Here is a 15214-nt window from a genome sequence, read left to right on the forward strand (position 1 = left end):
AACTACATTATAGTATTGTTTTTTTTTTATAAGAAAGTTTTTACAAAAATTTTTTAAATTTTAAAATTCATTTTTCTGCACATGGCTTGCAAATTTACCTTCTAGAAGACAATCGGAAAAACGAAATTTGAAGAATTGAAACTAGATTACTTTATACTGAACCAAAAGTTTTCGCACATCTGCTTTTTTTTAAAAAAAATTTTATTCATACAGATTAATCGTCATTTTTTCAATACTTTTAGTTCAAAGAACTGAGAAGGATTTTTTTTTCATTTTTTCTGTTTTATTATAAAATAGCATCATGAGCGGAACGTCTCATACTACAGTAGGGAACCGATTATCCGGAACGATCGGGACCATCGCTATTCCGGATAATTGATTTTTCCGGTTTTCTGAATCTCTACAAAAAGCCATTTTTTCATTGTTAAACCCAACTAAAAAAAAAGAACATATTTGGAAATAGTCTTAAAAAGAAGAAAAAAACGATGAAGTAATACTCTAATGAGTATTTCCAAAATGATGGCAAGGTAAACAAACATCTTTAAAAAAAGAACGAAAAATCCTGAAATCTTACGAGGAAAAACGCATTTTTTTGAAAAAAAATGGCTGGAAAATTTATCGAATTTCGTTCCGGTTTTTTGATCTTTTGGTTTTCTGATTTCCGGATAACGGGTTCTGTACTGTATTAATTTAGTGTCACGTTTTTCTTGTACTGAAATATAGATAACCGGTAACATAGAAAACTATCATTTTCAGTGTTAAAGTTTCGTTTCACGAGCTAAGATAATTTGTTTTTTCTGCTTTTCTTTTAAAACGTTTCTCTTATAGGCATTTTTATTATGACACAACATTTGTTTAATGAGCGTTACTAATAAACTTTATTTTATGGCAATTCTTTTTCTTCTAAAAATATTGCAATGTGAAAAATTTAAACTGAGATTTTCATTTAAAAAATTTAAAAATTTTTCCGTTTTTGTATCTATCTAGCTTTTTTTATTTCCCTTTAATAAAAATAATAATATCTCTTTTTATGGACATTTTTAATACAAAGCAGCAATTTTTAAGATAATTTCTGTTAGACTTAATTCTATTTTCTTGACTTTTTCTGGCAATGGGAAAGCTGAAAAGTTCGGCTTTAAACTTTTCTTTCGAAAATTAAGATAAATTTTTATTTTCTCTGTTTCGCTTTTGTATATATCTTTAGTTTTTATGCTAGTGCGGCATATTTAAAAGCATTTCTGGTAGGCCTTATTTTTAAGCATTGTTTCATGATTACGCTTTTCCAGAAGATATTATTCTTAACACTGAAATTTGGGTTTCAGTTTTGCTATGCTGCTAAAAAATGTTGCTATTTGGCCCCGAATATACGGCATTCGGACGATTTTCTTGCCGAATATTCGGTATTGGACCGAAACACAGTTCACTATCTCATTCAACCAAATCAGATTCATTGCCAAAAAACAAAGAAAAAATAACTGGGATTTACGATAAATCCGTAACGAAATACTATATAAAAAACTGATTATTCAAATGCACGATTAAAAATTTGCGTGTCGTAATAACATCGTAGTTAAATAATGTGATCGTCAAAGTCACACAGAAAAGTACAGCAATAATTGAAAAAAAAATCACTTAAATTTATGCTCAATTCAGCACGATTAGAGCATGTCAAATGCGTGATTTAAAACTCCCATGTCGTAATAAAATTATCGGAATTTTTATACTATGTAGGAATGCATAGCAATAACTGCCCAAAAAATGGTTGAAAAAAAGAAATAATTTAAAAAGAAAAAAAGATAAAAAGTCACTTAGATTTACAAAGGAATCGTGGACAAATATCGGAAGGAGGACAAATATCGTGGCCCAAAAAGTGATTATTTAAATTCGCGATCTGAAGCTCACGTGTCGTAATCATTATCTTAATAAAAGTTCGGAATTTTCAAAATCACGTTGAAAAGCAGAAATAACTGCTTAAATAATCATTTAAATTTACGATAAAATCGGCTTAAAGAGAGCGTATTAACATACATTTATTATGGAATCCATAAAAATTGAGCTCGTAAAAAGGTGATGACTCAAAAGTGCAATTAAAAAATTTTGAAATTTTTTTATATTTTTGTTTATTTCTTATTGTGTTTAAAAGCACTCGCGGGCCGCACTTTAGGGGTCATCGGGCCGCAGGTTGAGCACCCCTAATGTAGAATCTTTAAATTTAATTTTTTTAATGAAACAAACATACTAGTATTTTAAAATCTTTCTAAACACTAAACAAAAATGTAGCTGATGTTCAATTGAAATGCCAAACGCGGATTCAGCAAAAATAAAATATAAATGTTATAATCATTTTAGCCTTAATGTATTTGTAAAGTTTAACTAAGACACATTATTCCCTTAAGGTTCGGTTTTGATTTGGATTTATAAAATCAGCCACCTTAATAATATCAACTTATCTGAGAAGGAAGGTGATTTTATGAGTCACTGCAGTTTAGAGGTGGTTACAGAGGGAGGCAATAAATCTTACATGGTAAAGATTACAACAACAAAAATTAGCAAAACCTGTGAATTTTGAAGATTTTATCATTTGAAAATGCAGTCTTTTGTGCTCTACGCCTTTCTGAAAATTTATCAGAATTCAATAAATACATTAAAACACTGTAAAGACAGAAATCAGATGTGGTTGGAAGTTGGCCAATTGAAGATTGTGATGAAAACAGGATTGTAAAATTTGACAGTTGAAGATGAAAACTGGATCATAATTAATATAAAACTTTTATTTAGTATATGTAGAGATACAAATTACAGTTATAATAATATTTTCTAAGTTAAATAATAAATTTTGAATAATAATATTAACAAGGCCATGGAGACAAATCCCCCATGACCTGCTTATTCAAAAGCTTATGACCTGCTTATTCATTCCTGCTTATTGAATTGTTCCCAACAGACTTTTAGAATCATGAGAAGAGATCCATGGTTGGTGATTTATCAAGAAATAACAGAACCAAAAATAAAGCCAACCCCATAATCAATACTAGGTTTGAAAAAACACAAGTTTAAGTAATTAAAGAAATTTTAAAAGCTAGGAAATATGTAATGCAAATTGTGGCAGCACAGACACATTATGCCATTTACTGACAATACAAGTGTCATGACACACATGATACTCTATAAATATGCTATACTAGAATGATGGTAAGAAATTAAATTTTCTTTGACCACATCCTCTAAAACAGTGTTCCCCAACCTTTTTATCACCACGGACCTGTTAACGTTTGATAATTTTACCGAGGCCCGGTGGTAGGGGGGACGTTGATTGCTTATACTTTTAATTATTTTGGTTTATTAATTTTAATTTAATTGTATTTAAACATGCCTTCTAAATAAAATACAGTTACATCAAAAAATAAATATAAAGTGATTTAACATTTTAACTTAGTAGAACCTTAAATCAATGACAACCCTGAGCTTGTTTCTTTGCAATGAGACGGCAGAAAACCCTGCTTCACACAGATAGGTTGTCGGAAATGTCAATAGGGATTTAAGTGCTGTGGTGGCAAGTGTGTGGGGTATTCTGCAAATCTCAGGGTATTCTACCTTTTGGCCCCCTTTTTTTTAAATAAATAAAATTCTTATGGAACACAGATATTTTTAATTTGGGTATAAACCTGGGAATTTTAATTCAGTTTCAATGAAATGGGCGGCCTGGTAACATTTGATCCACGGACCGGTGCCGGTCCGCGGACTGGTGGTTGGGGAACACTGCTCTAAAAAGATACCACTTGCTATAAAACTAATATTCTGAAAACCCGAGGGAAAAATGCAATTTTTCTCAAAAACTTACAAATTTTGTGAACAAATAGTTGCAGAAACACAAGCCTTTACTTATTTTGTAAATAACACTTTCGCCTTTTATAGTTGAACAGATCAAAGGGTGGTTTTCCTTACCCCACCCGAAAAATTACATTTTTTAAGGAAAGAGAAAATTTGCATACAATTAGTAACTATTGTAAAACTGTTAATGTAAGACATTTTTCTAAGAAGGTATAGGAACATTATTATTTGACATACTTAAAGACATTTTACACTAGCTAACAAAATGTTTAAAAAAAAATTCCAAAGAATTGCTTTTGATCGAGTATTAACAAAGAAAAACCTTGGTCTTCTTTTGGTCTATTCCTTTCACAGACAAGTTTTAACTGCAAAAGGAGAAGTTAAAAACATTATCTAAAAAAAGAGTTTACAACTACTTGCTCAGATTTTATAACAAATAATATGAATCATAATTTTTTTTTAACTATTATGGTTGGGAGTGGAGCATAAACACTTTATTGAGTTGAAACTTTTATAATACAATTTTTATACAAAATGGCACCTTTATAGAGAATGATTAGGGATTATATTTTCGAGAAAAAATTTCCTCGTGTTAATAAAAACCACCCTAAAGCTACACCACATTTAAAACTGACATCATTTAACACTATATCTACATTTTCCATTTCTAGCTTTGAAAGTGTAAAATATAAAATACAACTTCACATTACTTGGAATTGCAGATTTAATCTATTTTGTTAATTATTTAAGTGATGATAATAAAAGAGTAAAGAAAAATTTATCTCAAAGGCATTAAACTGATGAATGTCAACTAATCAAGTCAGATTCCATTCATATAACTAACAAAAGAAGCAAAGACAAAGAAATACATACATGCATTTCTTTTAAAAAATGAGAACAAATGAAATAAATTATTATTCAAAACATAAAAATCAATGCAAAAAAATGTAATTCATAAACATGAAAACGCTTAATTTAAAAAAAAATTACCTGAATAATGTACAGAATAGCTGATACTTCGTATGCTTCAACTCTGAGTAAAAAGCCAAATATGATGATCATTGAGAACTTTAAAAATAAACAAAGTCTGTCCCATTTTCTTTCACCAATTAATTAGAACCTAAAATTTAAAAATAGATTTAAAACTAATGATTAAACAATGCAAATTTCAATGATTAAAATTTTTGTGGCATAATACCAACCTATTAAACACTTGTATTCACTCCCAAAAGAAATTTAAATATTTTAGCTTAACTAATTTTTTTGTAGATTTAAATATGCCAGTCAAAAATATACATTTTTTGGTTCCCCAGCACAGGCAGTGAAGTTGCGAATAAAAAACTATAAATTCAACTGGTTTTTTATTTGAATAAATTAGTTTAATTTACTTGTGATGGCGAAATGGAAAAGTACCAATTTTTTGTACATACCGTGATGATTACTCCCTACTAGATCATTTTTAGAAGATTTTCACAAAGAAGTTTTAAATTGATAAGTAAGATTCTCAACCAATCCCTTATTTTATTCTATATCGGTAGTTGAACAGCCGACCCAATTTCGCGTTTACGACTACTAATGTTCAACTCCGTGGCCTTGTCATTTTTAACCAATCCAGAAGACAAGGAAACTTCTGGATCAGTACCCCCAGAGGTATTGATTTGTTATGGAAACATGGAGGATTTTGCGACTCGACAGATTTAATGTGCATCAGTCACCATTTACTACACGGGGAGTCTTTGGTGGTGGGGATCGAACACACGAACTCTTGGACATGGGCCCAGTGTCCTACCAAACCAGGCCCTTACCCCTTATTTGTATTGATTTCACAGAATAGAAGATTTGTCCCAAACCATTAAATAATCTCCCTTAGTTGCTGAGTTTTAATTAATTCAAACATGGCACCAACGGCAAATATAGAATAAGTTGATCTTTCAAAGATTTCAAAATTTTTCTACTGGCCCCAATGTTTTGTTATTAATTTGAATCTTTCCGATTTTCTTGGTTAACTTGAAATAAGTGAGATTAAGAAGTAGAGGAAGACAACAGAACCAAAATAGAAAAACATAGACTAAGTGAGCACTGAAATGTTTTACAGACAACTTTATCTTTCATCCATACACTTACCTTAATTAAGAACATACAATATTCAATGAATAAAAGTTTCTTGGTATCAAATATAAATTATCGATTGATATGAGTAAGAAGAGAAACAATAAAATGTATTGTTGTACAATGAAATGAAATAAAATAAATTTACAATATATGAGAATTTGCTTAAACTTATCACTTGGAACAACCATACAGGAATCTTTTTCTGCATATTTTTATAAGCCTGTGAAGGATGCAGTCACTTTTTTTTATTTATTTCTTACTGCAGAAAGTTGATATGTAATTTAGGTTAAAAAAAAATTTCTTAATGAATATTTTTATTTTTAAATTTTTATGTTTACTGACACAAATATCGAAATGGGAGAGTATAATTTAATAAGGATTTCAGATAGGAGCCATGAAGGAAACTTCAATATCACAGGAAAACGTTTTTAATAAAATCTGAAGCTCATTTAACAAACTATTTATCTTTCATCTAACAAGTTTTTTTTTTTTTTTTTAAACTGCGCATGCTTGGAATTAAATTAGAATATTTCTTAGAAATAATACCACAAAATAAAGTTGACATAAAAAATTTAAAGAAAAAGTTTACTGAAAATAATTTTATTACTAACCTTATTAGTCCAAGATAAAACACTGAAATGAAATGAAATAAATTTAGAATGTATTTCATTTCATTTTACAACAAAATTGAGTGGAGAAACACTATTTTGAATAACAGAAAAGTATTATTCAATTCACACTCTCCCTTCATATCTAGTTCAAATTTTCCTATTGTTAATAAAATACTTTTTTATTCATCCACTCAAGTGTTCAAATACATTTTTTTAAACTTGCAATGGATGTCACTTGATGTTAATACAGTTTTTTTCACATATTAATTCATTCATTAAATACAATTAATTAATTTTAGTTTTATACCAGAGAAAAAATTATAATTATTTAATAAAAAGTAACTAAAATAAAATGTGCTAAATGTGAAAGTGCTAAGTAGGAATTGACTTTAAAAAAAAAATTATATTAATTGCTCAACATTAACTAAAAACATGAGAAAAAGTGACACAAGAAAACTATACCAGAAGAACAATGTTGGCAGAACATACAAATAAACATCCATCATGAAACACTTGTTGCATAACATTTGGATTCCGCTACATTTCTATATGCTGTGTATTGTTTACCTGAAAATAAAAGAATAAATTGATAGCAATAAGGTGGAAAGGAACTGTAGTTTAAAGTAAATACACTGAGAATGTCATTCTAAAATAATGTTAAATTTTGATATATTTGATAAAAAATTGAAATCAAGCAAACTAATCAAGAATAATATTTATTTTTCAATATTTTCATTCAAGCACCACATTGAGGTTGAAAACAAATTAAACTTCAACATTTAAAAAAAAAATTATAATTTGGGAAATTTTATTACAATGTCTTAAACTTATCAATTGAAAACTTCAGTTTCAAGAATTAGAAATGCCAAGAGCAATGGCAACATTTTTTGTAGGATATTTCTACTGGCACTTCAGAAAGGATCAAAATATTTATATAAATTATTTTCCTTTAATGTAAAATTCAATTATTTCCCTAAAAGTAATTATCATTACTATGGTAAATCAAAAATCTTTATATAGAAATCTATTAGATATTCACAAACTATTATAATAATTAAGTGGACAGTTCTAGATAACTTGCGAGAGATTTTTTTTTAAAAATTTTATTTTGTTTGTAGCAACGATTTTATCTCTATTTTTCTCTTAAAACTTTAGGTTGTATTATATGTATATTATTATAAGCTGAAATTCAAATTATTAAATTGCAAACTTAAAATTTTTCCCTTGTGTGAAAATGAGAAGAAAAAAAAAGAATTAGAACAACTTTAAAAATAAGTAAATTGCAAATTAACATTCAATTGTTGATTCAAAAGAGGCATAACTTTAAGATATATCATTATCATGGATATCACTACAATAATGACAATTATATAAGGCATAATAACAATTTTAGAAATTTTAAAATCTTTCGCATTGTTGGATAAAGTAATTTCCTTTTCTATAATATGGTATTAAGGTTTAATTGCCTGATTTAATGAAAAACATGATTACAAATATACTGAAAATTACCATGCTAAACTAATTTTAAAACATTATTGTAAAATACTATGATTAGGGCAAACAAACTTCATTAGCATTTTTTTCTCTCCTGATTATGAGCCATAAATATAAACAAAATACAAATATGTCATTATCTGATAACAAACCTAAGATGCAATGCTTTAGTTGGTAAATCAACTTAAATTAATAAAAACAGTTTCTATTCAGATACTTTTTCCAACACCTAAATAGGTCCTTTCTCATTATGCATTCTCAAAAAACTCCAGTTCAGATCCCTTTTTACAACACTTGACTCAACCCACTCAAAGGCTTTTGTGACACATTGGAATTCTGATGTCCCAAGCTACAATTTCACCTCAGCCCTAGTTAGGTTCAAAATAGGCTCGATATGGGTCATATAAGAGCAAGCACCGAAGAACCAATATTGGCATACCTAAATTTTTTAATATGGGTCCCAGAATGGCCTACATTGGATATAAAATATTGGGTGAATCTGACAATTCTATAGAGGACCGATATCGGAAAAATAAAGGACCTACAAACCCTTACTGAGTGAAGATTCGTGAATATGGGCCCAAGTTACTTTGCTGCTAGGGATTTAACATACAGGAGGCCACTTTTCTCCATTTTAATAAGGTGAGTGTGGTCAGATCAATTAGAATTTTCAAGTTTTCTAACACATAATTTGAAGCATTCATTAAATGCCAAAAATATTTTTATTGATGAAACAAAGATGAACTGTATGATTAGAGATGTAGTGATGAGGATGCATGGAGAAAGTGCATACTCCAATGAATTTCCAATAAAATCTCATTTTTAGTCAATTTTGTAAGGTTTCTTTATTTATTGTAATTTTTCTATTGGAAATTTTTTTTTTTATTTCGGTACATTTTTTGTTAGTTTAAAGCAGGTTAAAAAGAAAAAATTCTGTGTGCAGTATCAATTCTTGCTGCTGCTTCTATAGGCATAGTTCATACGAAATACCAAAGCTGCTGGTCAAGAACCCACAGTTTCAATCATCCTTTTCATTTAAGATGGGGAGAAGAAGAAAAAACATTAACTTTCAAAGCGGTCAACTTACTATAAAAAAAATTACGTAAAGCATGTAATTTAAACAAAAAATACGCGTTATTTTCAACAAAAAAAAGTATACAAAAAATTTTAACAAGAAAAATTTTCCTCAACAACACTGACCGTGATAAATCATAAAGTCTAAATTATTACAAATTTGGTAAGAGTTCCCAGCGTAATACAAGCAGATTTTAATAATTTCAATACATTAATGGCCATAATTAGTTTACAAGAATAGTTCATTTATTAATCCTTTTCAGAGCACATTACTTTTTGGAAATAGTCTAGCAAATACGCTATCAATTAAGCTTTCATATTATTTAACAATATGAAAGCTGGCATTTGTATTTATATGAGATATTTAAACAAATTTTAAGACTTCCATATATTTGCTTATGGCCAGTTATGATTTAGAATAAGCTGTAGTATAACACTGTCGAAAAAGGAGCACAAACTTGTATCTACAAAAGGGTTTCTACCAATACAATCCCACTAGTATACAAGACATGTTAACTCGATTCTATGTTGGGGTACCTCTTCAGAGATGAAGGTTAACATCTACCCTCCCCGCAAGGGCAATCGAAACCAGTGCATGCACTCGTACTTTCTCATCATTCCAACAATTTTTTCATGAACAACTACAATTAACATAGAATAACATGTACATTAGGTAAATGATCGACAATACTAATGCCATAGAAGTCAAATTGGCTACACAATAACTGAGGTTAATTTCCATCGAACTTTAGCCAGTGATTAAAATTTCAAATAAAACATTCATTTAATGTTTCATTTAAGGAACATTTTTTGCAACAATAAAATAAGCTGTTCATGAAAATTTATAAAATGACAAGCATATCAAATTAAATTTAATTTTCAAACAAATGCACTTTGCAGACACAGGATGTAAATATTATACCTAAGGTAAATAAAAGTATCATTCATCTTCAATGAATAACCATTCCTTCCATTTGGCTGATACTTTCTTAACAGTATGCGGACAGTAATTTGCATCAAGAAATTCCCTTTTGTAACAAAATAATGGAGTAAGAAATTGACAAATACTTATTTGGTAGACAGGGGGAAAAAATTCCAAACTATCACTTCTTTAAAACATTTGACAAACAGTTGATTTCTTATTTATTGTGATATTATTTTATGATTTAAATTACAGTATAATTGCAAGTGAAATGAAACAAACTTTTTAAATTAATTCAAAGAAGTTAGATGCTCCCCTTTATGTATTAATGGTTATACCTTTGTAAGGGTATACGAATTCAAATACCTTGGCACTTTTGTTAATGATCAAAACATACTTAGTGCAGAAATCAACAATCGAGTCAAAATGGCTAATAAGTGTTTCTTTGATCTGAGGAGACAACTAAGATCGAATCTTCTCAGGGGGAAAACAAGGTTTTAACTCTAAAAGACTCATTCTTCCTGGAAATGGAAGTACGAGTGTTTTATAGAGTTTTAACTTTGGTCCTTTATGGAAGCAAAACTTGGACCCTAAATTCAGACATACAGTCGTCACTGGATATCTTCGAAAGAAAGATCCTCAGAGCCATCTTTGGCACAATTCAAGAAAAGGGATACTGACGAACCTGATATAACTTCGAACTCTACAAGCAGCCCCAAATTACACAAATAATCCGCAGCAATAGGCTGAGATGGCTGTGCCATCTATGGAGAAGCTCTGAAAATAGCGTCATCTTTAAGAACCCCAAGAGTTCTGAATAAAGATAAACTGTACAAAAAAAGTTTTGACCTAATCTCAATAAATGAGGTTCGCTTCATTATGTATTAACATGAATTTATATTATTTAAATACTCAAGCAAACAATAATCTGTACAAAAATTTGATTTCAATAGGTTTTTTTGGAAACTTCCTCAATTTTAGGGAATTTTCTAAAATGTACAAAAACCGGGAGAATTTTAAATAAACCAGTACACCAGAAGAAACTGGCAAGTCTACTGGTCAACTAGTAGTCTACTGGAAAATCCAGTGAAGTTGGCAGCTATGTTTTCAGTCACTTACTTTGCTTTATCATCTGCTATTAAACCTTTTGATTCTCTAGCTAATTAAATACATTTTAAATTTAAAAACTGGTGTTTTCCCAGCAAAATGTCTCAAAAAGGAGAAATTATTCACTTAAAAGAGAGAAATATCATAAAAAATGGTGCGGAATATCATCAAATATATGAAATATTTAATGCTTAAAAAATACAGGTTTGCTAAAAAAATATATTTGCCATACGATCGCCAAAGAGCAACCTTGTTCAGGATTGCTCACAACCTTCTCCCGAAAATAGCGAAATAGTATCGTTGCATACCACCTGATGAAGGCGAAGCCAGGTGCCAACTTCTGTTGAACGAGCTATACATTGATAATTAAAAAAAAATTAATCAATGGATGGGATTAAATCAATGTTTTACGTAAAAGATTTATTAAAGAGGTTTAAAAAGCTGGCAATATTGAAAGAAATTAGTTATAAATGTTATTTCTTAACAAAACAATGCACTAAGGGATTAATTTAACATAAGATTTACCAGAACATTTAAAATTGATAAAAAATAAACTACTTTAAATGACAGAATGAATTCATAAAACAGGGACCTTTCAATTTCATTTTCTGCTGTAGAAACAGGTAAAAGTCTACTGGTGCAAGGCTGGGAGAATAAGGACAGTGCTCCAGAGTGGTTTAGTAAGGTACTTTTTCACAATCAGAGCTTGACGTGGTGGAGCATTGTATGTAAAAGAAATCAATCGCTTGTTGCCCATTTTTATATCATTTTCATCTGTTTGCATCCCTTAGTCATTTAAGGATCTCCAGGAAGAGTCCTTTACAGACAGTTTGTGATTCCGGAATAAATTCGTAATGAATTACCCCTTTGTAATCAAAAACATTACTTTCGCTCAACTTTCGTTCAATCGAAATTTTTTCTTCTTAGGGGATTTTTTAACTTTCCATTCACTTGAATGATGTGTTGTCTGAGGGTCATAAAGAAAGCACCGTGTCATGATTTTCAACAAGAAGTTGTCATCTTCATCAGCCATGCCAATCAAATCCTTGCACAGGTTCCCTCTTCTTTCTGTCAAGCTAACATTTTTGGAACCATGCACAAGCAAACACGATGCCTATTAAAATAATCATGAAGAATGCCGTGAACACTTTCATGTGAAATTATGGCATCAATGGTTATTCGTCTGACCGCACTCATGAATTCTCAAACGAGCACAGCATTTTCATCTGCAGTGGAAAGTGTTTAGTGAAAATATAATGTGTTCCTATAATATTTAAATGCCAGGAGTATTAACTCAGCCAGAGAGTCATCTTTGATGTTTGTGCGACCTTCATGAAAACGCTCATGCAACTTGTATACAGCCTTTTTTTTTTCATGACATCGTTTCCATATGCTTTCTTCATCATCTCAAGCGTGTCAGTGATTTTTCTAGCAAAATGCAGAATTTGTGTTTGCACGGTGTTATAAAGATGAAATTTCAAAGTCCGACACATTAAAAAATTGCTTTTTCATAAAGAGCCGCAGCCAACGCCGAGAGTACCAGAAATTAATTCCAGATGGATGTGCATTTTTCTTATTAGCATTGCCAACCTTCCAAGAAATGAACACCTGCGTGAATGTAGGCGACCATTCTGGGAATTCCCAGAAGCAGAAAAAGCCTAAAACTGTGACGTACGTCACAGAACAACGAAGTCCTGCAGAGCAATTTGTATCTTGAATAAGAGACAGTGTCTTCCTGCGAGCCCCCCTCCCACCTGCCTTCGGTAGTCTTGCAGAACAATCTCCAACAATAATCACATACATTCTTCTGTAGACCAGAATGACCTGAAGGTTTAAAAGCTTCCCCTCATAATCTTGCAGAACATTTTCTCCCACCTTATTCATCTCGCCCACTTTCCTCCCTAGAAATGAATAGATAAGGATAGGACACTTTCTCATTGGCTTTTGTAACTACAGAAGTGCCCGAACAGGTCATCTACGCAATGTATCACAACTTGAACCTTCTAAACACCTTCTAATACAAACTTCAGCAAAATGTCTGCACGTGAGCGTGATAGAGTTGCTTGCTTTGACTGCAATGAGCATATTATTTTGAAAAATTTAAAAATTCATTACAACAGACCAGCGAATGTTTGTGTTTGCAAATGGTGCACCATCTGGGCATGTGCCCCTTCGAAAGAATGTTAAGGCAGCCCTTATTTAAATGTTAGGAACTTCATATCATAGAAATCTTTTTAATAATTCATCATCATCATCGTCATTAACAAAATTTTGTTCTTCAAAAGTGATTGAAAAAGTAACAAATCAAGAATGTTTTCCTAGGTTTAAACAATGATGTTGTGTATCTGTGTATAATCTTGTATTTTAATAACTGAAAATATAGCATTTTAAAGTAAAGATGACTTTTTTTTGTTGAGAAATGCTTGCAGAACATTTTAAAATATTCTGCTTATGGGTGGGAATTTATCGAGTCTACCTCATAGCTTCTTCTGATGCTGGTTTGCTCTCCTTAATTAATTGTTTACATAGGTGTAGTGTGAAAGAAAATTTTGAGGGGGCATGCAGGAATTTTTTAATATTTTAATTTTTAGATTATATATATTATAACTCTAAAATAAATATATGCGGAAAAAATTTTATGAAGACCTCTAAGTTTAGGAGCAATTTTCTGTATTCAACGGAGCTATAATCTAGTATATTGGCAATAATTAAAAACTTTTCTGGAACATGACAGATTCTGTAAAGTATTCAGAGCATATCGTGAAACCATGCAAAGTCTGAAATTTGTGCTTTATTTTCTTATAATCAAAAAAAGCTATGGCAAAACAAACAAGCCTGAAAAATTTTTGATCTAAAGATCGGATCTTCACATTCTAGGACGCAATATTAATTGGTGCAAACAATATCTTAAGTTACAAAATCAGACACAAAAATGTGCTTTCTCTGAATGAAAATACCTTTTTTTTTTGACCTATTGGGATTTTTAACCCCCAAATGATAGGGGCAGACGCAATCTAGGAAATATGGTTCTCATACTTTGGTCAGGCAAGCAAACAAAAATAACTCTTAGTAATGACTTATTAATTTTTTTATTTAATAATAGTCGATAAAATTTTGAATTTTAAGGTATATAATTTTTAAGGTTATTTTGAAGAATGAATTTCACTTGGAAAAATGGAAAATTTGAGCAAAATAGGTTGAATAGTTCCTGAGAAATCAAGTATTAAACATAAGACATTTTTATTACTTGATTTCTCAGGAACTGTTCAACCAATTAAGCAAAAAATTTTTATTTTGCCATGTAAAATTAAATTTTTTTAAAATGATGTAAAAAAATGTTTACCTTACAATTCAGTATTTTTACGACTTTTATTTTAAAAAAATAAATATTTACTAAAAATTTATTTTTTTATGGAATTATCTCTGGACAAAGGAATTCCATTATTGTGTGCAGCAAATTTTAAATCTGGTTAAAATGCCATCAAGATATGGCGAAATACGCAAAAAGTAAAATTAGCATTAAGGGGTTCTAACGTTAGATCACTCTTCTGGCCAAACAATGGGAACCACATTTCCCTACCCCATATTTTGGGAATCAAAGATCCATCATAAAGAAGGTACGTTTATTCAGTAAAAGTGTGCTTTTTTGTCTGCTTTCACATTGAAGCCAAAACCAAATGAGTGGTTTAAATACTATATATTACGTTTTATTAACCAGAATCATGTTCCCAGAAATGTACATGGTACAGTACGGTAATTTTTTTTATTTAAATTATCCTTATAAGAATTTTGCTTCATTTTAATCTTCAAACATACAGTTGAGATTTAACAAATCTTACAAAACCTAATGCAATCCTAATTGTCCCAAAATTATATTTTTAATAAAAGATAACTTAGTCTAGGCTTGTAATCAGTGATATGATCGCTTTTCCCACAGTGCCCAAAACATTAAAAAGTTATGAAAAATTTCATTCATTTTTAACCATTATCTGGAAGATTATGAGAAAAATCAGATTCTTCACCATGAATTTTATTTATTTACTAACAGTGTAATTCTTTGATA

The 15214-nt window shown here is 30.1% G+C and overlaps 1 protein-coding gene across 12 annotated transcripts in view; it reads right to left on the minus strand.

Annotated features, from left to right (window-relative positions):
- LOC107457234 (pre-mRNA 3' end processing protein WDR33) overlaps nucleotides 1-15214 on the minus strand; it is a 102870-nt gene that overhangs the window by 56648 nt on the left and 31008 nt on the right. For 8 of the 12 annotated variants that reach the window (XM_087153273.1, XM_087153250.1, XM_087153262.1 and 5 more), the window contains exons 2-3: nucleotides 7017-7121; nucleotides 4822-4951 (exon numbers count right to left, since the gene is read on the minus strand). The gene's annotated coding sequence lies outside the window, so the exon portion shown is untranslated. The remainder of the gene's footprint in view (nucleotides 1-4821; nucleotides 4952-7016; nucleotides 7122-15214) is intronic. The other 4 variants (XM_087153280.1, XM_087153283.1, XM_087153285.1 and 1 more) reach the window with 1 other exon arrangement.

This window comes from Parasteatoda tepidariorum, chromosome 1, assembly GCF_982258835.1.
Source record: "Parasteatoda tepidariorum strain Cologne lab strain chromosome 1, Ptep-v5.0, whole genome shotgun sequence".
Classification (NCBI taxonomy): domain Eukaryota; kingdom Metazoa; phylum Arthropoda; class Arachnida; order Araneae; family Theridiidae; genus Parasteatoda; species Parasteatoda tepidariorum.